The 24,804-nt window shown below is 44.7% G+C and overlaps 1 long non-coding RNA gene across 2 annotated transcripts; it reads left to right on the forward strand.

Moving 5' to 3' along the window:
• Window positions 1-134: 134 nt before the first annotated feature.
• Window positions 135-19,123, forward strand: LOC147346544 (uncharacterized). Of its 2 annotated transcripts, XR_015152944.1 has the most exons (3): window positions 135-458; window positions 2,863-2,957; window positions 3,593-4,674. It is a non-coding gene; the product is annotated as an uncharacterized LOC147346544 (long non-coding RNA). The 2 variants fall into 2 exon arrangements; XR_015152943.1 differs by lacking the exons at window positions 135-458; window positions 3,593-4,674 and adding an exon at window positions 18,695-19,123 and having other exon boundaries at window positions 2,765-2,957.
• The last annotated feature ends 5,681 nt before the right edge of the window (window positions 19,124-24,804 follow it).

Here is a 24,804-nt window from a genome sequence, read left to right on the forward strand (position 1 = left end):
CAGCCTACCAGGCTCCTCCATCCCTGGGATTTTCCAGGCAAGAGTACTGGAGTGGGGTGCCATTGCCTTCTCCAGGGATCAAACCTACACCCTCTGCAGTGAAAGCGCAGAGTGCTAACCACTGGACCGCCAGAGAAGTGCCTATCCCACCTTCTTAAAAAAATTATTTTATTAAAGTATAGTTGGACTTCTCTGGCGGTTCAGTGGTTAAGAATCCCCTGCCAGTACCTGGGACTTGGGTTCCATCTCTGGTCTGGGAAGGTTCCACCTGCTGAGGAGCAGCTGGACTCATGAGCCACAGCTACTGAGCCTGTGCTCTAGAGCCTGAGGCCCATAGCTGCTGAAGCCTGCACCCCGGAGAGCCTGTGCTCCATGACAAGAGAAGCCACCACAGGGAGAAGCCCGAGCACCGCGATTAGAGACAGCCCTCGCACAACAAAGCAGATCCAGCACAGCCAGTAAGTAAATAAATACTTTTTAAAAAGTATAGCTGATTTGCCATGTTGTATCCATTTCTACTGTACACCAAAGTGACTCCATTTTATATATTTGGCTTCCCAAGCAGCACAGTGGGAAAGAGTCCGCCTGCCAAAGCAGGAGATGCAAGAGACATGGATTTGATCCCTGGGTCAGGAAGATCCCCTGGAGGAGGAAATGGCAACCCACTCCAGTGTTCTTGCTGGAACAATCCCATGGGTAGAGGAGCCTGGCAGGCTGCAGTCCATGGGACCGCAAAGAGTCGGACAGAACGGAGCATGCGCGCGCACACACATACACAAACACACACACACACATTGTTGTTGTCTAGTCACTAAGTCATGTCGGACTCTTTTGCAACACCATGAACTGTAGTCCACCAGGCTCCTCTATACATGGGATTTTCCAGGCAAGATTACTAGAGTGTGTTGCCATTTCCTTCTCCAGGGGAGCTTCCTGGCCCAGGGATGGAACCTGCATCTCCTGCATCGGCAGGCACATTCTTTACCACTGAGCCATCCAGGAAGCCCCACATATATATATATTCTTTTCCATTTCTTTTCACTCTGATTTATCACAGGCTGTTGAATATGGTTCCCTGTGCCGTACAGTAGGCCCCTGTTGTTTATCCATCCTGTGGGTAGTAGCTTGTATCTGCTTATCCCAAACCCTCACTCTGTCCCTCCCCCATGTCCCCTCCCTTGGCAGCCACAAGTCTGGCCTTTTTCCGTGAGTCCGCTTCATAGACAGGTTCATTTGTGTCATGTTTTAGATTCCACACATGTATCCTGCATTTGCCTTTCCGTTTCTGACTTCACTTGGTAGGATCGTCTCTGGTCCATCCATCTTGCCGCCAATCTCCCATCCTTCCTTTTGATGCTGGAGGCTGATCAGGAACGAGCAGGGGCCGTGTCCACAGGGGAAGAGCCTGGACTGACGCTGCGGCAGAGTATTTGTGGAGTCACTTATTATTAATAACTGTGTGACGTGACCAAGATACTTCATCTTGTGGGACTTCCTTTTCTCACATCTAAAATGTCAGTGACAAACAACGTCTCATGAAGTCAACAGTAAATGAGATCATTTGACTCATAAAACACTTGAACACCTATGTGTCAGACCCTGTGCTGAGTCCTAGGGATATACTTTGAACAAGACAAAGTTCCGGCTCTCCAGAATCTACAGGAAAGTCAAATCTGTAAATGGATGTAACCAGGGTTCTAGAAGCGGATTCCACAGAGGCTCACGAGATGGGAGGTGATATCAGACACACACGGGGAGCTTTTCAGATCACACACAGCCACCTCCAGGGGGGCTGGGATTCTATGCTCTCAGTAAGTCTCACTCCCTCAAAACTGCTCCCGCCTGTACCTAGCAATGAAAGGTGTGGGGTCTTGGGGGTTGTTTGTTTTGTGGGGCGTTTGACTGTGCTGGGTCTTAGCTGCTGTGTGTGAGCTTTCTCCAGTTGCGGCGAGCAGGGGCTACTCTCTAGCTGCTGTTTTAGGGCTTCTCATTGCCGCGGCTTCTCTTGTTGTGGATCATGGGCTCTAGGTGCTCAGGCTCAGCAGTTGTGGCCCAAAGGCTAAGTAGCCCCATGGCATGTGGGATCTTCCTGGACCAGGGACCGAACCCATGTCCCCTGCATTGGCAGGTGGATTCTTAGCCACTGTAGCTCCAGGGAAGTACCCGAAGGCATATTCTGTAGGTCACCTAAAACTAAACATTTTCAGGTGGGGAAATTCCTGTGTAAACTCAGACCCCCAGAACCTCTGCTCTATACAATATTCTTGGGCAAAGTCAGTCAGTAGTTATCTCATCTTCAACTTCTGCTTGCTTGCTAATGACTCTGAACTCTGCATCTTCAATCCAGATCACCCTGCTGAGCTCCAAAACCCCCGTCTGCTAGTGGGTACCTATCTTCCGGTCGGTCCACAGGACCCACATTTGCAATCAAAGCAATAGTGAATCCAGGGCCCTTCTCCCTTCTGCTGGTGGACCTCTTCCCACTATATTCCCCACTGTATAGAAGGATACACAATCTGCCCAAGCAAACAACCCTGGAGTCATCCTAGATTCCCTCCATCTTTTGCACCATTTATTAATCATCTGCCAAATCCAAATGCCATCTCTGAAATACAAAATATAGATCCCCAACTCTATCCCCAGAGCTGTGATCCTAGTTAAAATCTGAAATAATCTGCAGTCACATTTTCTGGATTGTCCCCATGACTCTCTTGTCTACTTCTAAATGGTGCTCTCTCTAAACTCTAAGGTTTCTTTCCCACAGGTAATCTGATGACATCATCTCCAGCTAAAAGCTTCCCAATGGTCTTACCTTCTTACTCCTAACCCAGCGCCCAGAACCATGTCTTCCTCCTCTTCCAGCTTGATCACTGTTGGGACAGAGTGAGGGACTGCCACGAGCCAGGAATAGAAGACGCATAAGAAGAGAGTCGTAGAGGAGATCATCCTACATGGAGGTAATTTATAGTCTGGCCTGGAATGCACCGGAAGACTCAAATAACATAAAGGTTGTTTTGTGATCACTTACTGAATTCCTGTAATGTGTCTGGCACCAAGTCAGTTGCTAAGTGACAATGATTACAATGCATGGTTCCTGGGACTTCTCTGCTGGTCCAGTGGCTAAGACTCCACACTCCCAGTGCAGGGGGCCCAGGTTCGACCCCTGGTCAGGGAACTGGGTCCCACATGCCACAACTAAAGACCCTGTGTGCTGCAACTAAGACCCGGCGCAGCCAAATAAATTAGTATCTAAAATATACGGTTCCTGCACTTGAGCTGGGAAAACTGCAACAAGCTGAGTCCTGTGTCATGATACACACAGGAAGTACTGCCCCAGCACAGAGCCTGAGTTATAACTTGGAAGTTGAGAGGGACTGCCTGGGCAATGGTGGGCTGCCTACGATGATAAGGAAGCCAGAAATTACAGCAAGAGGAAGCATGTGATGCTTTTTAGAATAGCAAGCGGGTCATTGCTGCAGGACTACAAGGAGGATGATTAGGAAACACCAGAGTGAGGGGTTAGGCAGAGGCTGTCATTCACATGTTCATCAACAAATATTTATCTAACATTCTTTCCCATGTCTCCTATTAGTTCCACCAGCTCCAGAGAGCTATGGTTGTGTCATGGCTTAAGTTAAGACGTTGAAAGTCATCAGTGAGCAGATAAAGATTCTAGGTGAAGTCACCGTTGGTTTATTGCTTCCCCCTCCCCAGCGTCCACTCTCAGGCCCCAGAACATGCCTTTGGATCCTTCAGTACTTTTCTTGGCTGCACCGTGAGGCGTGCGTGATCTTAGTTCCGTGTCCGGGGATGGAGTACACGCCTCCTGCAGGGGAAGCACAGTCTTAACCATTGGACCACAAGAGCAGTCCCTCAGTATTTCTGTCTTATGTTTCACCCCTAGATTAGACATGTCAACCTTTAAAAGAATAGAGTGAAAGAAAATAAACACATTTCAAGAGAAAGAAAGGGCTTTAACACAGAAGGGAAATGTGGCACAGAAACCTCTCTGCTGCTAAGAATCTTTCAGACAAGAAGGCGACACGGCTTAAGGCACTCCCAGCCACATTCAGCGTATATAGTTCTCTTGGTTTAAATGATCGTGTTCGATCATTGTTTTAAACGATCGTGTTCATTAGTTACTCCCGTACTGGCAGTCTTTCTTTTGTGTATGTGAGTTTCTTCCTATTGAATAAGCCTCTCTTTTGGAAGCATTCTTATGGCAACAACTGTAATTGCAAACCCAAGACTGAGCTAGAAGATGCCGCGATGTGACAGCTTTTGTGACAGGAAGGGTGGAGAGAGGATGAAAGCTTATAATTTCCTTTGAGGCATCTTGAAGTCTCACAGTAGCCCTGCCCTGGTCATGTAAACAGGCAGTGACCCAGAGATTCAGAGGAGAATAAGTCAGACAGTCACATAAAGTCCCCGCTCCATGAACCACAAGTCAACAAGCAAGAGCTGAATTCTTGATGGCGTCTTAAAAAGGAATCATTTAGAACAACAGTTCCCAATATCTTGGAATAGGAGGGCCTCTTTTTCCTGTCAAAACTTTTCATTCCTTCTATGAGTTGCGTTGTTCTTTTTGAGTACATCATTCGAAGAAAGGCCTACATGATCGCTAGCAGCTGCACCTTTGCCATGACTTTGAAACAAATATCTTTGCCTCATGGATTACATTAGCATTTATGTTATTGGGAATTTCATTAAAGAATATGAATTCTTCGGTTGACCAACAACGCCGGGCCCCTGAGGAACGAGATGATGTTTGCAGTGGCCCCTATGACTTCTTGCTCTCCTCGCTGTCGCTACTTGAAGATCATAGACTTGGAATCCATTGTGTTCCTTGTATCCATTCATTTGGTTAATCGTTTCTTTTCGTTAAAAAAAAAAAAATGTATTGGGGCTGAGTATATTCTGAGCAGCTCGGAGGTCACAGATGCAAAGTCAATACCTGGGACCTGCCATCAGGGAAATTTAAGTCCAGCTGGGGAGACAGATGTGAATATCTGCCACAGTAAGACTGTATGGTGGGCACCAAGCAGAGTGGTCAGTTCCATCGAGGGAGAGGAGTTGGCAAAGCTTTCCTGTGGGAGGAGTAGCAACCAGCTATGGCCACAGTAGTGTTGCAGCTCACGGCTCAAAGACACAGTGAGTTAAAACAACAGTCCTCAGGCTCACAGTCTGCGGGACAACGGCCAACCCACTGGGCTGAACTTGACTGCAAGCTCTGGGTTCCGGCTCTACGCTGCTGATTGCGTTTGCATTCACTCCACACGGCTCTTCTCTTCCTTAGATCTGAATTTGTTCTCAGAGTGGGTCTCTAAAGAGCAAGAGAGCTCAACAGTGCAAAAACAGTAAGTCTCGCCTCTCACTGCAGTCACTAAAATTCCGGTGGCCAAAGCGAGCAAGGTGGCCACGTCCAAAGTCAAGGGACTGGGCAGTACACTCCACTTTTCCACAGTGTCGGTGTGGATGCTCTACAGGGGAGTAAAGAAACTGGGGCTCCAAACTCAATTTACCATAAGACCTTGGCTCTACATCCTGAGAGATGAGCTCAAGTTTACCAGGTAAACCTAAACATCTAAAACAAAGATCAAGAAACATCAAGCAACATTCATGCACAGTATCTGGCCTCCAAGAAGAGTCCTGAGGGGAGAAGTCAGGCACGTTCTGGGGGACCCGTGATCAGCATCTGTCATGGAATAGACCAGGGCCACTAGCGCATAGAGATGAGCACAGCCTTGTGGCTGCCAGAGCTACATCGAGCTAGAAGAGGTTTAATGAAAGGCCTCCTACGGCTGCATCTCAGCCCAGATCAACCACGAGGGGCCATTTGAACCCAGTGTCTCCGGTTTGATGGACAGTGACTCTTAAAAGAGGAAAAGTAAGACTCACGTTCTGTGCTGCTTTCCAAAAGAATCCATCCTTTATGCTTCAAGGATTGGATTAGTTTCCTATTTCCACTGTTGCTGTTGTTGTTCAGTCACTCAGTCGTGTCCAGCTCTTTGCAGCCCCATGGACTGCAGCACACCAGCCTTCCCTGTCCTTCTATATCTCCTGGAGCTTACTCAAACTCATGTCCATTGAGTCAGTGATGCCATCCAACTATCTCATCCTCTGTCATCCCCTTCTCCTCCTGCCCTCAGTCTTTCCCAGCATCAGGGTCTTTTCTAATGAGTCAGTTCTTCGCATCAGGTGGCCAAAATATTGGACCTTCAGCTTCAGCATCAGTCCTTCCATTGAATATTCAGGACAGAGGTCCTTTATGATTGACTGGTTTGATCTCCTTGCAGTCTAAGGGACTCTCAAGAGTCTTCTCCAACACCACAGTTCAAAAGTATCAATTCTTCAGTGCTCAGCCTTCTTTATGGTCCAACTCTCACATCCATACATGACCACTGGAAAAACCATAGCTTTGATTATAAGGACCTTTGTTGGCAAATTAATGTCTCTGCTTTCTAATATGCTGTCTAGGTTTGTCATAACTTTTCTTCCAAGGAGCAAGTGTCATTTAATTTCATGGCTGTAGTCACCATATGCAGTGATTTTGGAGCCCAAGAAAATAAAGTCTGCCATTGTTGCCACGAAGTGATGGGACCAGATGCCATTAGTTTTTTGAATGTTGAGTTTTAAGCTAACTTTTTCATTCTTTTTCATTTTCATCAAGAGGCTCTTTAGTTCTTCACTTTCTGCCATAAGGGTAGTATCATCTGCATATCTGAGGTTATTGATATTTCTCCGGGCAATCTTGATTCCAGCTTGTGCTTCTTCCAGCCCAGTGTTTCTCATGATGTACTCTGTATATAGTTAAATAAGCAGGGTGACAATCTACAACCTTGATGTATTCATTTCCCAATTTGGAACCAGTCTGTTGTCCCATACCCAGTTCTAACTGTTGCTCCGTGACCTGCATACAGATTTCTCAGGAGGCAGGTAAGGTAGTCTGGTATTCCCATCTCTTGAAGAAGTTTCCAGTTTGTTATGATCTACATAGCTAGCATAGTCAATGAAGTAGAAGTAGATGTTTTTCTGGAACTCTCTTGTTTTTTCTATGATCCAACGGATGTTGGCAATTTGATCTCTGGTTCCTCTGCCATTTCTAAATCTAGCTTGAACATCTGGAAGTTCTCAGTTCATGTACTGTTGAAGCCTAGCTTGGAGAATTTTGAGTATTACTTTGCTAGCATGTGAATCTCAGGGACGGGGGAGCATGGTGGGCTGCCGTCTCTGGTGTCGCACAGAGTTGAACACGACTGAAGCGACTTAGCAGCAGCATGTGAAATGAATGCAATTGTGTGGTAGTTTGAACATTCTTTGGCATTGCCTTTCTTTGGGATTGGAATGAAGACTGACCTTTTTCAGTCCTGTGGCCACTGCTGAGTTTTCCAAATTTGCTGGCATATTGAGTGCAGCACTTTCACAGCATCGTATTTTAGGATTTGAAATAGCTCAACTGCAATTCCATCACCTCCACTAGCTTTGTGCATAGTGACACTTCCTAAGGCCCACTTGACTTCACATTCCAGGATGTCTGTCTCTAGGTGAGTGATCACACCATCGTGGTTATCTGGGTCATTATGATCTTTTTTGTATAGTTCTTCTGTGTATTCTTGCCACCTCTTCTTTTCTTCTGCTTCTGTCAGGTCCATACCATTTCTGTCCTTTATTGCGCCTGTCTTTGCATGAAAGAGAGTGGGATTCTTTAATGTTTCGAGAGGGACAATTTCCTCCCATCCTTCTTGAATTCTGTTGTATAATCTAATCACTAAATTGACCCAAGACAGAATAATAGGAGAAAAAAAAAAAACATACAATTCTTATAGAACAGACCTAAGAAGTAACCAAGGCAGTCAGCTTTTAGATTCTTTAGACAAAGAAACAACACATTTGTGAGGAATGGAGAGGATGAAGAAACTGAGACTTAGGTGATTATTAGTGAAGAATCTAAACAGAATTGGGCTTGGGTGATAAATTAGTAAAGAAGAAACAAGGTTGTTTCTAGAGCCTTCCTGGCAACTTTCACATGGGAGACCTATTTCCTGTTTTCAGGGAGATGGAGGGGAGGGTCAGAGTGTCCTTGTATCAGCTGTTTCTTATGTAACTTTCATTCAAACTAATCAATATGCCACTTTGGCATATTTGGGGCCAGATTGCCTTGGGCCCCAACACCACTGTCACCAAATTACTACAAACTTAAATCAGCTTTAAATCAGCACACATCTGACTTTCCTGGTGGTCCAGTGGTTAAGAAGTCGCCTGCCAATGCAGGAGACAAGGATTTGATCCCTGGTCCAGGAAGATCCCACATGCCACAGGGCAACTGAGCCTGTGTACCACAAGAGAAGCCACTGCAGTGAGAAGCCCGCCCACCGAACTGGAGAAAGCCCACGCTCAGCAACCAAGACCCAGTGCAGCCCCAAATAAGTACATACATAAATACTTTTAAAAAGCCTTAGAAAGCACACATTTATCATTTTACATTTATACATTTTACACATTTATACATTTTACACATTTATACATTTTACACTGGAGGTGAGAAGTCTAAAATGGGCTAATGAGCTAACACGGAGCTGCTGTCAGGGCTGCATTCCTTCTGGAATCTCCAGGAGAGATTGTTTCCTCACCTTTGCAGCTTCTGGAGGCCATCCGTTTTCCTGAGGGTGTGCTTCCTCTGTCTCCAAAGCCAGCAGAGCAGCACCTTCAAAACCTTCTGACTCTGAACTTCTGCTTCCCTTTTCCCTTGTGATTATATTGAACCAGCTAGAGAGTCCAAGATAAGATCCATATTTTAAGGACAGCTGGGGCTTCCCTGGTGATCCAGTGACTAAGACTCTGAGCTCCTAATGCAGGGGGCTTGGGTTCGATCCTTCATCACGGAAGTAGCTCCAACATGCCACACCGAAAGATCCCACATGCCGCAACTAAGACCCGATGCAGTCAAATAATAAATAATTATGTTCCAAAAAAATAAATAAGAGCAGTTGGTTAGCAATCTTCATCCCACCTTACTAGGTAACACAGGGACATGGACATCTTTGACAGGCCATTTTTCTGCCCAGAGCACCTCCTACTGGTGGTTCTGTTGTATGACAGACCAAGACTTTCATTCCTTTAGGCTCTCACTTCTGAATCAGGAGAACAATAAGCAGAGAATTACTTTATAAGGGAATACATTGAAACGCAGATAGTTACATGGCAACACAGTCTAGTATAATCGTTACTGCTTCTGCAGCTACCTCAGAGTACTTCTGATGTGTCCAGTTGGCCCTTGTCTGACTTGCAATCATCTGTTAACTTGTCTGTCTCATTAGCTCTAAGCAGGCATGGAGTTAAAAATAACTGTGCAGAGGCTGCAGAAGAGTGAGCACAAATCACATTAGACACCCATTGCGTACATTCATCAGAGAGGCTATATGTGACCTGTACTTAAAGAAGAGTCACCCTGGGACCAAGGTCATACAGCTAACACACAGAACAGGGCTTGAACTCACACCAAGATCTGCCTGACATCAAAGCCTTTTTTTTTTTTTTTTTTTGCTTCCTATCGGTAAGGAAGGGCTGGGACACAGATTTTGTTTTCAAAAGGTATCAGTTGTTTCTTTTTTTTTCCTATCATCCCTAATAAGTTTTTGGAGTATTCTAGTTTTAAGATATAACTTTGAAAAGTACGTGATGAATATATTTGCCCAAGCCCATCAAACTACAAAACCAAGAGTGACCTGTAAACTTTGGGTGATATATAATTATTTAGAATATTTGTATAATATTCTAAATCCTACATTGTCATTTCAGCAATCTTCACAGCGTCTTTACCAACAGTAGTTCCTATGTCAAAAACTCACTCTATGTGCTGATTCATAAGAAACAACTTTTCATCTGTTCCAGTTTTATCCTGAGACCGCAGCAATTCAGTCCCATCTTCAGGCTCCACTTCTAATTCTAGCTCCCCTACTTTCCCCACCACATTTGCAGTTGCTTCCTCCACTGAGGTCTTGAACCGTCAGTCATTCATTAGTGCTACCGAAAGGGGAGTATGGGGTCCAGCTGCTCACCACTCAAAAGCCAACAAAGAGGCCAGGTTGGTGGAAAGGAAAGTTTGCTTTATTTCAGACGTTGGCAACTGGGGGTGGAGGGTGGCGGACACCTGTCCAAAGTCCAACTTCGCCCCTGCCCCTGACAGTGGGAGCTTTTATAGACAGAGTATTGGCAGGGACGGGGGGTTACATGCAGAAATAGCACAGTCATCTCTAACAGTCATCTTCACATTGGTCATCAGTGGTCTGACCAGCATCACCTTGGTTGTTTTAGGTTCAGTTAATCTTCAGTTCCGGGGTGCACTTGTTCCCATCTCTTTGCGGCCAATTCTCGGAACTGTGGCAGCTGAAGTACAGTCTGGGCATCATGCAGTTAACTTCTCCACCTAGTGTTTTAGTATCTACAAGACGGCTCACAGGATATGGCTCAGAATACTATCCACAGCCCTTGAGAAAGATCTAAAGGTCCTTGACTATGCTTCAGTCAGTTCAGTTCAGTCGCTCAGTCGTGTCTGACTCTGCGACCCCATGAATCGCAGCAGGCCAGGCCTCCCTGTCCATCACCAACTCCCGGAGTTCACTCAGACTCACGTCCATCGAGTCAGTGATGCCATCCAGCCATCTCATCCTCTGTCATTTCCTTCTCCTCCTGCCCCCAATCCCTCCCAGCATCAGAGTCTTTTCCAATGAGTCAACTCTTCGCATCAGGTGGCCAAAGTACTGGAGTTTCAGCTTTAGCATCATTCCTTCCAAAGAACACCCAGGGCTGATCTCCTTCAGAATGGACTATGCTTAATGACTACATTATTATTATTTAGTCTCCTTTGGCTGTTTTCCTTTGTTTCAGCATTTCTCACTTCTCTGATAAAACTTATTCTTTATAGTTTTGCACAGACAAAAGGCATGCAGAGGATATGGTGAGGGAGCAACGACCACAGCGTCCTGCTCCATTTCTGAGGAATCAGCTTCTTCCAAACTCCTGGTAACCTTGATATTTTGACCTCTTGCCATGAATCACAAATGTTCTTCATGGCCTCCGAGGTGATGAATCCTTTCCGGGCAATTGACCTTGCTCAGATCCATCGGAGGAAGCACTTTGTATAGCATCTATAGCCTTATGAAGTATATTTCTTAAATTATAAGACTGGAAAGTTGAAATTACCCCTTGATCCGTGGGCTGCCGAGTGGATGTCCTGTTAACAAGCATGAAAACAACATGAGCCTCCTTGCACAGCTCCATCAGAGCTCTCGGATGACCAGGTGCATTCTCAGTGAGCAGTAACATTTTGAATAAAAAGCTTTTTTTTTATTTTCTGAAACCGCGTTGTAAACAAGATGCAATATCACCCAGGTTTTGTTGTTCCATTTATAGAGCACAGGCAGGGTAGATGTCACATAATTCTTTCAATTTTTCAAAACCATGTGTTTTATTTTCGGCAGTGCTGGGTCTTCATCGCTGCACAGGCTTTTCTCTAGCTGGGTGCGCAGGCTTCTCATCGCAGTGTCTTCTCTTGCTGCGGAGCAGGGCCTCCGGGGTGAGGGCATCCGTGGTTGCTGCCCCCTTGCTCTGGAACACGGGCCCCACAGTTGCAGTGCCTGGGCTTAGTTGCTCCGAGGCGTGTGGGATCCTCCAAGACCAGAAACCAAACCCATGTCTCCTGGATTGGCAGGCGGATTCTTTACCTCTGGGCCACCAGGGAAGCCCTAATTTAGGATAAAGGTCCTAGGATTTGGGGAATGGTGAGCGAGCACTGGCTTCAACTTCAAGTCGCTAGCTGCCTTAGCCCCTAACAAGAGAATCAGCCTGCCCTTCGAAGTTTTGAAGCCGGACATTGACTTCTCCTCTCCATCTGTGAAAGTTCCATGTGGCATCTTCTTCCAGTAAAAGGCTGTGTTGTCCATATGGAAAAGCTGTTTAGTGTGGCCACCTTCATGAGTTATCTTAGCTAAATCTTCTGGATTAACTGGTGCAGCTTCTACGTTAGCACTAGCTGTTTCCCCTTGCACTTCTGTTTGTTAGGGAGGTGGTTTCTTTCCCTAAAAGTCATGACCCAAACTCTGCCAGCTTCAGACTTTTCTTCTGCAGCTGCCTCACCTCTCTTAACCTTCATAGAATTGAAGGGAGTTAGGGCTTAAGGGCATATTGTGCCTGGATTGACTTTCTACCCAGAGATTAATATTTTCTCCATATCAGCAATAAGGTTATCTCACTTTCTTATCATTCATGTGTTCACTGGAGCAGCACTTTTAATTTCCTTCAAGAACTTTTCCTTTGCATTCATGACTTAGCTAACAGTTTGGCGCAAGAGGCCTTGCTTTTAGCCTAACTTGGCTTTCAACATACCTTCGTCACTAAGCTTGATTATTCCCAGCTTTTGATTTAAAGTGAGAGACATACAACTCTTCCTTTTATTCAAACACTTGGAGGCCATTGTAGAGTTATTAACTGATGTAATTTCAATATTGTTGTGTCTCAGGGAACAGGAGGCCCTAGGAGAAAGCAGGGGGAGCAGCTAGTCGGTGGAACAGGCAGAAACACACGACATTCACTGTTTAAGTTTGCCTTCTTACACGAGCACGGTTCATAGAACTCCAAAACAATCACAGTAACAACATAAAAGACCACTGATCACAGATCACTTTAATACACAATGATAACAAAGAAAGTTTGAAATATTGTGAAAATTACTGAAATATGACAGAAATATGAACTGAGCAAATGTTGTTGAAAAACTGGCTCCGACTGACTTGTGTGAGGCAGGTTACCACAAACCTTCAATCTGTAAAAAATGCAGTATCTGTAAAGCACAATAAAATGCATTAAAATGAGGTCTGCCTATAAGTGATAATATACAAGAAAGATTCAGTTGACAGTTTTTTTATCTCAATGTTTTGATTTCAAGATTTATCCATGTTAATATGTGGATAGAAACATTTATTTTAACTGCTATATTGTATTTCATTGTATGACTATAATGTTTATTTTTCCCTATGAACATTTCCCCTAATGTTTATTTTCTTCTTTAAATGCATCTCCTCATGGCCGTGGGGTTCAGTTACTAATGGCACAGTTCCTCAAACTGAGAACTGCAGACTGTTAGCATTTCATGGCCAGGAACTGCAGAAGTGCAGAATAAGCACTTAGAAACTTCAAAAGTTATTCAACTGAGACTTTTACATCTATGGAGTCTAATAATAAAAAATTATTCAGGCTTATATTTTGTAGGTTTATTGTTATATTTCATTTGTTTTATGAATTTTATTTATTTTAAAATTTATTTGTTTTAATTGGAGGCTAATTACTTTACAATATTGTAGTGGTTTTTGCCACACATTGATATGAATCTGCCACGGGTGTACATGTGTTCCCCATCCTGAACCCCCCTTCCCACCCTCCTCCCCTTCCCATCCCTCTGGGTCATCCCAGTGCACCAGCCCTGAGCACCCTGTCTCATGCATCGAACCTGGACTGGCGATCTATTTCACATATGATAATATACATGTTTCAATGCTATTGTCTCAAAGCATCCCACCCTTGCCTTCTCCTACATTTTATGAATTTTTTTGCTTTATCCTTATAAATACGTTGATCCTCAATAGGTTGGAAATTCAAAAGGGAAACACTGGATTCTCATGATAGCATTTCAGAATTTCTGCAGTTTCCATCCAGAGGGCTTCCCAGGTGGCACAGTGGTAAAAAAAAAAAAAAAAACCCACCTGCCAATGCAGGAGATCCAGGAGACGTGGGTTCGATCTCCGGGTTAGAAAGATCCCCTGGAGGAGGAAAGGCAACCCACTCTAATGTTCTTGCCTGGCAAATTCCATGAACAGAGGAGCCTGGTGGGCTACAGTCCATGGGGTCACACAGAGTTGTACACAACTGAGTACACACACACACACACACACACACGCACATTCCACCCAGAAAAGGTATTTCTGAGCGATGAATAGGTGCATCTTTAGCTCTTTAGGTATTTACACTCTAGTACGGTCAACCTTACATGCAATGTATGAGGGTCTCCTTTTCCCCACAGCTGCACTGTGTGTGCTTCATCACTCAGTCCTGCCTGACTCTGTGATTCTTTGGACAGTGCCAGGCTCCTCCATCCACAGGATTTCCCAAGCAAGAATACTGGAGTGGGTTGCCATTTCCTCCTCCAGGGGATCTTCCTGACCCAGGGATTGAACCCACGTCTCCTCTGTCTCCTGCATTGCAGGTGGATTCTTTACCCACTGAGCCATCGGGGAAGCCCACAGTTGCATTATCAAACTTTAAAATCTTTCCTAATAGCATTGATACCTGTGAAATAATATCAGTATCATTAATTTCAAATTAACACTTGAAATCTATTAGGTTGCCATTTATGTGACTTGAACAAGGGAGATTTTCTCAGTTGGCCATTGTGGGAAAAATATTTCCTTAACAAGTTCTAGGAGATAAAGCATTCTAACAGGTAGAACTGGTTTGGATGAGGAAAAGCCTAAGAATAGCTGGTTGTGACTTGATTCGAAACAGGAAGTGCTACTTGTAGCAAATCAGGGCTCAGGCAGACTTTCTTGTATATGCTCCTTACCTGGTATTCTGGGTTTGGGGCAATCATTCAGTCATCACCACTAATACACTTCAGTGGAGCCGTTTTCACTAAGAATTCTGTATCTGACATCCCGATCTGATCATCCTGTGATTTTTCTGGTGCTAATAAGATGAAGACACAGGTGGTACTCAGAGGGTCTGAGGTGGAGATACAGGAGGAGGGGGCCACCGGGCCAAGAAATAGGATGTCATCAGTTTCTCTCCCCCCAGTGAAGTGAAGTGTTAGTCGCTCAGTCATGTCTGACTCTTTGCGACCCCATGGACTGTGGTTCACCAGGTTCCTCTGTTCATGGGATTCTCCAGTCCAGAACACAGGAGAGGGTAGCCATTCCCTTCTTTAGGGGAACTTCCCGACCCAGGGAGCGAACCCAGGTCTCCTGCATTGCAGGCAGATTCTTTACCGTCTGAGCCACCAGGGAAGCCCCTTTCCCCGCTAACTAGTAGCTTATACAAATGGAACCCAAGGGAGTAAGTGTGTCGTTTGATACATCAGAACCCACACGATTTTTTAAGAACTGTGTCATGGGATGAGGCTTTGGAAGTGAAGAGAGGAGTGGGTGTACATGCATTTTGCTTGTGAGGGGTGTGAGTCCTTGAAGCCGTGAGAGGGCTCCCCTTGACAGTGCACTCATAACTGGTGTCTAAACACACCCCGGTCAGCCTGACCTCCTGGATTTCAGGCCCCCAGGGGCCAGTGTCCTCCTACACTAAATCTGGTGACTTGTTTTCACTATTAGAACACTGGAGAGGTAACATCATGGCAGTTCTGCACACAAGCCTTAACAAGGCCAAGCAGCCTCCTCTCTGTACTTCGGGGATCCCTGAGCTGCTGTGTAAGAATTTCAGGTGCTCCACTGGGGCGATCACATGGAAAAGCCAGGTGGGGAGGGAAAAGCCCTGGATCACAAGTAAGAAAGTGTGAAGCCCAGTGGCCCAGCTGTCCCTCAAGGCGTCCGTGAATGAAGCTGTCCCAGTCCCCATCCAACTGCAGCCGCAGGAGGGACCCCAAGGAGACCAGCAGAGCTGTCCACTGAATCTGGCCATCTATGGAGTCATCAGCAATGATTGATTGTTGCTGATTTCAGCCATTACTTTTTGGAGTGGTAACAAAGCGACTTTGTAATGTGAATTTACTTCATGAGCGTCCTCAGTTGCTCCTTTATCAGAGGTTCTTCCATTTTCTCCCCACCATGTTCTGTAATTTTCTGTCTCAAGATCTTACAGGGTATTTTTGGTTTGCTCCTTAGACATACGCTTTTTGTGTTTATGTTGATAAATATCGATAGTATTAGTTATGCACAGAAATAAACTATGTGATTTTGTTTATTGACCATCTACGCAGTGAACTTGTTCAATTCTCCTATTAATTCTAATAGTGTATCTGCAGATATCTTTGCTTTTTCTGCACATGAAATTATATTAAATATAAATAATTACAGATTTATTTCTCTTTTTCTAATCCTAAAGGTCTTCCCTGGTGGCTCAGTGGTAAAGAATCTGCCCGCCATGCAGGAGACCTAGGTTCAATTCTTGGGTCAGGAAGATCCCCTGGAGAAGGGAATGGCTACCCACTCCAGTATTCCTGACTGTAGAATCCCATGGACAGAGGAGCCTGGCGGGCCACCGTCTATAAGGTCACAGAGAATCAGACACGACTGAGTGACTTTCACTTTCACTACTTTGACAAGAGAGAGATGGAGCAGGTCCTTGCCCCCCACCCCCCACCCCGCACCATGCCCTCTGCCTTTTGTCTGCGAAAAACTTGAGTCAAAAAAATAAGTTTAATCAGAGAAGTGAGAAATGCTGAAACAAAGGAAAACAGTCAAAGGAAACTAAATAATAATAATATAGTCACTAAGCATAGTCAAGGACCTTTAGTTCTTTCTCAAGGGCTGTAGATAATATTCTGAGCCACATCTGTGAGCTGTCTTATAGATACCAAAACACCAGGTGGAGAAGTTAACTACATGATGGCCAGACTGTACCCAGGACTTGAGCTGCCAAAATTCCGAGAATTGAATGCAAAGAAGTGGGGAAAAAATGGACCCTGGAACTGCCAATTAACTACCTAAATCAACCAAGATGATGGTGGTCAGACCACTGATGACTAATTTGAAGATGACTGTTAGAGACGACTGTACTGTGTCTGCATGTAGCCCCCCACCCCCACACACACTCTGTCTGTAAAAGCTCTCACCCCCTGCTTGTCGGGGGAGAGCGGTTGGCCTTTGGACAGATGTCCGTCAACCGGCCCCCTGCCCCCTCCACCCTCAGTTGCCAGCATCTGAAATAATGCAAACTTTTCACCAACCTGGCCGGTCTATTGGCTTTTAAGTGGCGAGCAGCCGAACCCTAGACACTCTTTTGGTAACAAGAGCACCCTGTAACTTCTTTCCTTGTATCTCATTGTCAGGTTTGGGTATCAAGCTTATGTGGGTCTCATAAAATGTCCTTCTTTTGCTATTCTCTGGAAAAGTTTGTGTAAGACTGATGTTATTACTTTTTAAAATATTTGGTAGAACTCACTAGAGAAGCATCTAGGGTAGGAAAGAGTTTGATGACAGAGGCTCAGTTCCTTTTGATCCAGATTTTTAATTTTTATTTACTTATTTGTTTGGCCGTGCAGAGTCTTAGTTGCATCACACAGAACTTTGTTGCCTCATAAGGGATCTTTCTTTTTGGCGCGGGAACTTTCCATTGAGGCACGCGGCCTCTGCGGTGAGTGGACTTGGGATTTGAGGCTCTCAGGCTTAGTTTCTCCTTGGCATGTGGGATCTTAGTTTCCCGGCCAGAAATCGAACCTATGTGCCCTGCACTGAGAGGAGGATTCTTAACCACTGGACCAGCAGGGAAGTCCCCAGATCTAGATTTTAATCTTATTTTTTACTGTGTCCATTTAGGTACACTGGGGTTTTATCCGTATCTAAATTTTCAAAATTATTGGCATAAAATTATTCACATGGACATCCTACGACCTTTTCAACGACTCTGTTGATCCCTGACATTATGTACACATTTCCTCCACCTCTTTTCTTGATCAGACTGGCCAAGTGAAGTGAAAGTCACTAGTTGTGTCTGACTCTTTTCGATTCCATGGACTATACAGTCCATGGAATTCTCCAGGCCAGAATACTGGAATGGGTAGCTTTTTCCTTCTCCAGGGAATCTTCCCAACCCAGGGATCGAACCTAGGTCTCCTGCATTGAGGATGGATTCTTTACCAGGATCAGACTGGCCAAGTGTTTGTCAATTTGTCCTTTTTTTTTGGATAGAATTTTTAGACCAAATAATCCTCATTGTAAGTTTGTTGTCTGTTTTGTACTTTGTGGTTTATTATTTACCTTCTCTACTTCCTTTGAGTTTTCTGTGGTATTTCTACTTCTTGAAATGGATACTTGGATCATTCAGTTTTTCTACTTCTCTAGTAAATGCATTTAAACCTATAAATTTCCCTTCAAGCATAACTTTGAATGCAGCCTACAAATTTTGGTATCTCGAATTTTCAATATGTTCAATTAAAAATATATTCAAATTCCTACAGTGATTTTTCATTTGATCCACTGGATTATTTAGCAACATAGTACTAATTTCTAAAATTGTGGGATTTTCACGTTGGTATATTTTTGTATTGGTATATTTATTACTAGCTTCACTGCCTTATGGCCTGAGAACCATCTCTGCACTATTTGCTTTTGATGTTTGCTAAGACTTCCTTTATCGCCAAGTATATGGTCTAATTTTTGATAATGTTCTACACACACTTGAAAAAAATGTGCAGTCTGCAGTTAGTTCACTTTCTAATATGTATACATCAATTATGTCAAATTTGTTAATCATGTTGTTTAAATCCTCACGTTTACTAATTTTTGTCTGCTCATTCTATTTGTATCCTTTAGTGAAGATTAACTTGTAGAGTAATATACAGACTTCTCTAGTATCCACAAGTAAGGCCCTAGATAAGTCTCTTTTTTTCCTCTCAAAGCTTAACTTTTGAAGGCATGGTTAGAAATCATATGCATGTGATTTGCACAATTATTTTCCTGCCTGATCCATTTTATAGGCCTGAAGGAACAGCCTTGCTGCCAAGTGAAGACACTCAACCAGACCAAGTAAAACAAAACCTGAGATGCAACACAGCTGTGTCAGAAAGCGGTTCAATTCCTGGTTTGTGTTCTAACTCGTCCCAAAGGGCATCACTGGATGGACTGGATGGGCAGGAGGGGGACACGGAGGCAACATCGTCGCTGAGAAAAGTCACGTGACAAGTGCTGATCGAACAAATCCTAACGTTCTGTTTGCAGCACCGAAGCTAAGACAAAATGAAGACTGGGGACCCGGGCCCGTGCTGGGATGTTCCTCCCATGGGGTGTTTCTATGTCTAAGCTGAATGTTTCCACCATCTCTTCTCAGTTGCTCTACAAAGGGTTAATGAACGTAACTCCATGTAACTTGATTAATGTCTCAGAAATATATCTCATTCCAGAATTCATAGAAGACCCTGACTTCCTATCAAAAGGCCTTCAAAAAAACAAGGTAAAGAACATAAAATCATATCTTACATATAAAAACTGAAATTTTAATTTTGATATTGTATTCAATAATGAGTGAATCTTGGTCAATGAATGTTTATTTTAAACGCATTCTTATGCACCTCAGTCTTCCTACTAATGGTTGGAGATTACAGTTATTTAAGATATTTAATTAATGCAAATGAAGGTGTAACTGTGAATGCTCTTCACTTAGTACAGAGAGCGATCAAATATTTTAACTTTATTCTCAGTAATATTTTGTATTGTACCATCATGGACAAATCTGTTCCCATTTTGGACTAAGTTTTCAAATTATTGTAAAAGAAGAGAAATAAACTATTTACCTTATGTGATTATTATGAAAATAAGGTGAAATCAGGTAAACAATAGTTTCAAAGTATAAGGAATATGTAGTTATCAATCAGTAATAGCATATGAACGAGAAGACAGTAAAATTCCAAACAGTCCTTTTCCTTCTTTTAGGACTGTCACATAAATGCACATACACCTCTGTATGTGTATATATTCTTGTTGCTAACTTGAAGCAGAGCTGTAGAGCTCTGTATGCAACAAAAGTGGCTGGGAGTTTTACAAGGAAAGCTAGAGATTTTTCTATTAACATATCAAGCACTTTCTTTGTTGCGAAAACCACAATAGCAAATTTTATATTTATTACACCAGGACATAATTAGTGGTTATCCAAATGAACACACACTGAAACATACAAATAACAGGTGCAAGAGCTCACAGAGGCACTGACGGCAGCAGCTCTGAGGATCTGGAGCCAGGGGCCCCAGCCCCCGAGACAGCCGGAGGAGGGATGCTGCAGGTGATGGTGTGGCTCGTGTGGGCGCTCAGCGTTATTTGACGTGGGAGGTGACAGCTTGTCTAAAGACGGGGCTGAGCAGGACAGCTGGCCTGGGGATTAGCCGCATGTGAGAGGCTGGGAATTGGAGAATAGAAGCGGTAGGATCAGAGCCTCGGTAGGATCGGCTCCGGCACAGCTGGGATCTGGGTTCTGGAATCCATCTGCTGTGGTTTCTCACTAGGGTTCCCTCCGCCGGTTGGACTGCAGACTGTCTTCCTGCCCTGGCTCTTATAACTGGTGGCTTTTCACGGTTTAGGGTCAGCACATTGCTGCTTCTCCCCTCCCCTCCCCCCGTTTTGGCGGCACGTAGCTGCTGGGATCTTAGTTCCCAGATGGGACGGCACCTGAGTTCCCTGCACTAGAAAGGCAGAGTCTTGCTCATTGGACGGCCAGGGAAGTCCCTCGCTGTCGCTTCTTTATAGAAGATGCCTCTCCAGCTCTATTTCTCTGCAGCCTTTATCACCATCTGCAACTATTTTCCTTAATCACTTGTTTTCTGTTCATTGTGTGCCGCTTCCTATCTGAAGATAAGCTTTATAAGAGGAGCAACTGTATCCTCAGCAGTTTCTGTGTCATTTTAGTAAACATACATCAGGTAACTGGCTGGCTGGCTGGACAAACAAATAAATACATTTCTCACCAAGGTCCCCTCCAGCTGCCCGATTTTCTTGCTATATATACACACAACTGAGAACCACTTTGCTGTACACCTGAAGCTAGCACAGCATGGAAAATAAACTATACGTCAACAACAAAAAAGAAGCCTTGATCAGGACAAATAAAAGTAAATCAAAAACAGCCTGTACTGAGCAGCAGAATAGTGAAGACCAAGACTGTACCAAGCAGAGGGAAGTCAGATGACACAAGAGCACAATAGAAAGATTCATGTAATAATTCTCAACAGCAACACTGTAGGTCAGAAGACAGCATACTCCCATCTTCAACGGGCTGAGATAATATAGCCACCAACCTGAAACCCTGTGCCCAACTAAACTACCATTAAAACAATGATAATGATGATGATGATGATGATGATGATGATAATGTACTCCTAACAGGTCCTACTACTTCAGGAAGAAGAAATTTGAACTCAGAAGGAAGAAGTAAGATGCATAAAGGTGTAGTAAGCAAAGTTACTAAATACTTAGAAAATTCTAAATAGGTCTTGATTGTATAAACCGACATAATTACGATGATTGATTTGTACTTATAAAAATATGATGGAGTTCCAACAAGACTGCTGGCTGAGAGTGTTCTAAAATCTATCGGGGGAGGCAGAGATATTTGTTAACTTCAGACTTTGAAAGTCACCTATGAGTGATCAGACTGTAACTATCGCCATCAGGAGAAATGTACAGTTTTCAAACAGGTGCTCTCAAGAAGCTTGTGGTCAGGCGCAGCTAACAAGGTGTGTCACAGCACTAGAGCTGATGGCCACGTGTCTTGTGAAAGGGCTCCTCCTCCAGCAGACCCAGGAGCTGCTTCCTGTCTGCCCTTGGTCCTGTACTGAAACTGTAGAGCAAATTGCCGTGGCCTATACTGGGGGCCGTGTTCTGTGTGCTCACCACTGCATCCCAGGTGCCTGCAGGCCCTGGGATTCATGTTCATAGAATGAATGGATGCAGCTTACTTGAGGCCGCACAGCCGCCAAGGATGAAAACTGAGATCTTTGCAGGCTCAGGCTCGATTTGAAAAAAATGTCACATCTGAAAGACGTTGTATCCCATGAATACAGTAGCTGCTGTGTTAAAGCAAGAAGAAATCCCTCTGAGATAAAAAATCAAATTTGACCAGAGAAATTCAAGTGGGTGACTATCGTCCATCTTCTGTTGGTAACTTTTCAGGTGATGCTGGTGATGGAGCAGAGTTCTAGAACAGGCTCTCAGAGCAACTTGACTCTTCCAAGAAGAACTTGACTGTATCCACCCAGGGCAGCCTCCACAGACACATGATCCCAGGGAATAGAGAGCATCCCTGTCCACCAACTTGTTACCACCAGGAATGAAGTTATTGTTCAGTTGCTAAGTCATGTCCAACTCTTTGCAAGCCCTTGGACTGCAGCACACCAGGCTTCCATGACCTTCAGTATCTCCTGGAGTTTACTCAAACTCATGTCCATTGAGTCAGTGATGCCATCCAACCATCTCATCCTCTGTCGTCCCCTCCTCCTCCTGCCTTCTATCTTTCTCAGCATCAGGATCTTTTCCAATGAGCTGGCTCTTTGCATCAGGTGGCCAAAGTATTGGAGCTTCAGCTTTAGCATCAGTCCTTCTGATGAAAACTCAGTGTTGATTTCATTTAGGATTGACTGCTTTGATCTCCTTGCAGTCAAAGGGTTTCTCGAGTCTTCTCCAACACCACAGTTTAAAAGCATCAATTTTCCAGTGCTTAGCCTTCTTTCTGATCCAACTATCACATCCATACATGACCACTGGAAAAACCATACCTTTGACTATACGGGTCTTTGACTATATGGACCATGAATGGAGACCCCTTGTTAAATGCAGTGCACCTCCATGCCTACTGGTGATCAGCTGAAGCAAAGGCAGGTGGGAGGGCTGGGAGCCAGCAGCAAATTTGCTCCTGGAAGTTTCTGCACCGAATATACTAGGAAAGAAAGGAAGGGAGGGAAGGGAGGAAAGCAGATAAGAAACTAAAAGGTGATGGAAGACACCAAGTACTTGTTCCACAGTCCTACCTGGGGCAGCCTCAGTGCGGATCTTCAACCTCGATACCCACAGCTCCACCTGGAAAACATCACACCTGGCCTTCCAGTCTCACAAGATTAAAGTCTGGGCAGAAAGGGAGGGGTCTTTTGAGACACTCTGAAGGGCAGCAGACAGCTGCATTAGAAGGAGTCTCATGGCTTTGTTATCCACGTGGGGTTTTCTCAGGCCGTTTCTTATCAGTCAAGCAATAAGGAAGGAGACAGAGGAGGAACATGCCCCCGAAGTCAGAGCCCTTCACCAGAAGGATGGTCAGGACTGGCAGTCAAGGTGTTACTGACCAGGGTTCTCAGCCTCATTCATCAATAGAAATTGACTAGAGGCCAGACAGGAAAGTCAGGCAAGGCTTTTACTGGGGTACTGCAGCAGCAGGGGTGGAGAACAAGCAACATGTTCCCGTGCTGGCTTCCTGAGGGGGGACAAGCTTGTTCCTTATATGGGCCAAGGGTAGGGGTGTGTCCAGGGGTCTCGCCAGAGGGCTCGCTTAGGTGGTTTGCCCACCCCTTAGGCGGTGGAATATGCAGGGGGCATGCGCTGTACCCTGCTTTTGCTCCGTACCCCCTGTCCTCAAAAGTGGTAGTTGGAAAAAAGTGGTAGTTGGTGTTTTTGGTTTCTTTGTATCCTTTGGGTCTAGAATTTGCCCCAAATGTGCATGCTAGTATTTTCAGTCCCATACAGTTTCTTTGTTTTTTGTTGCTCGAGGACAGGTGTGTCCAGGTACAAGCACTACAGAAAAGGGTGCTTGAGGTCCCAGCCTGTCTCAAAGGGAAGGAAGGAGTCAGGGTGTTGCAGGGGGAGAGGGGAAACCTGCAGACAGGAAGAGGCAGAGGTGCTGAGGATGAGAGCTTTTGTTTGGGTTCACAGCTAAACTGATTTACCATTAAGGTGGGGGTCATGCTGTGCTCTACCCAGGTACGTATGCCTGGGGTGAAAGATTCAAGTTCTGAAAAACAGCCTCCACTTAGACAAGGTTTCCTCTCTTTAATCTGCCTCCCACATAGAGCACCATCAGCAAGGAAACACTCTGCTAGAAAGACTAAAGGACGTTAGGGTGTGTGTGTGTGTTAGCAAGAACAGACTGGGGACTTGAGGCGGCAGGAGTATGTAGCATTTCTGTCACACTGGAGTGACTACAGTTAATGTTCTACTCCATCTTCTACTGTAGTGCTGGAGAAGACTCTTGAGAGTCCCTTGGGGGACTAATATTAGTTCCCCCCTAATATTAAGGGGGAACTGCAAGGAGATCAAACCAGTCAGTCCTAAAGGAAATCAACCTTGAACATTCATTGGAAGGACTGATGGTGAACCTGAAGCTCCAATACTTTGGACACCTGATGTGAAGAGCCTGACTCATTGGAAAAGATCCTGATGCTGGGAAAGATTGAGGGCAGGAGGAGAAGGGGGAGACAGAAGATGAGATGGTTGGATGGCATCACTGACTCAATGGACATGAGTTTGAGCAAACTCCAGGAGCTAGTGAAGGACAGGGAGGCCTGGCATGCTGCATTCCATGGGGTCACAAAGAGTCGGACATGACTGAGTGACTGAACAACAACAACACATCCTTTGACTTTGAGGTACAAGGTGAAGTCCTCTTTTTGCATTAATTATTCTCCTCTGATACTTTTCACAGGATTCTGGAGCTTTACCAGAAAGGAACTTCATAACTGTCATAACATTTTAATCTCCCTGGGCCTAGGACTGAGTTGAGCCCTACAGCTTCCCAAGGAGATTTTCTTCACAGTTAGCATTTTGATCAATTCTACAAAAAGAAAGCAGAAGGTGATCAAAGGCTTCCCAAGACACCACTGACTCTGGTTCCCTGGGGTGCTGAGGTCAGTAGTCATCTAGCACTGAAATCAGAGCAGTCTCTCTTAAGCCTCGCTGTCTTGTCCAAAATGCATGGTTTAATACTTCCATCTGTGAATACCTGCATTTTTCCAGGTGCCACATTGTACATATTTGGGCGGAAGAAAATCTCTATTTTCTTCCAAGGGGGTTTGAGGTGTGAATCCAGTTCATTCTTACGCATGTTCTCAGACAGGAT

Source organism: Bos grunniens, chromosome 23, assembly GCF_055505025.1.
Source record: "Bos grunniens cultivar Pamir isolate PY7600 chromosome 23, Bosgru_T2T1.0, whole genome shotgun sequence".
NCBI lineage: Eukaryota > Metazoa > Chordata > Mammalia > Artiodactyla > Bovidae > Bos > Bos grunniens.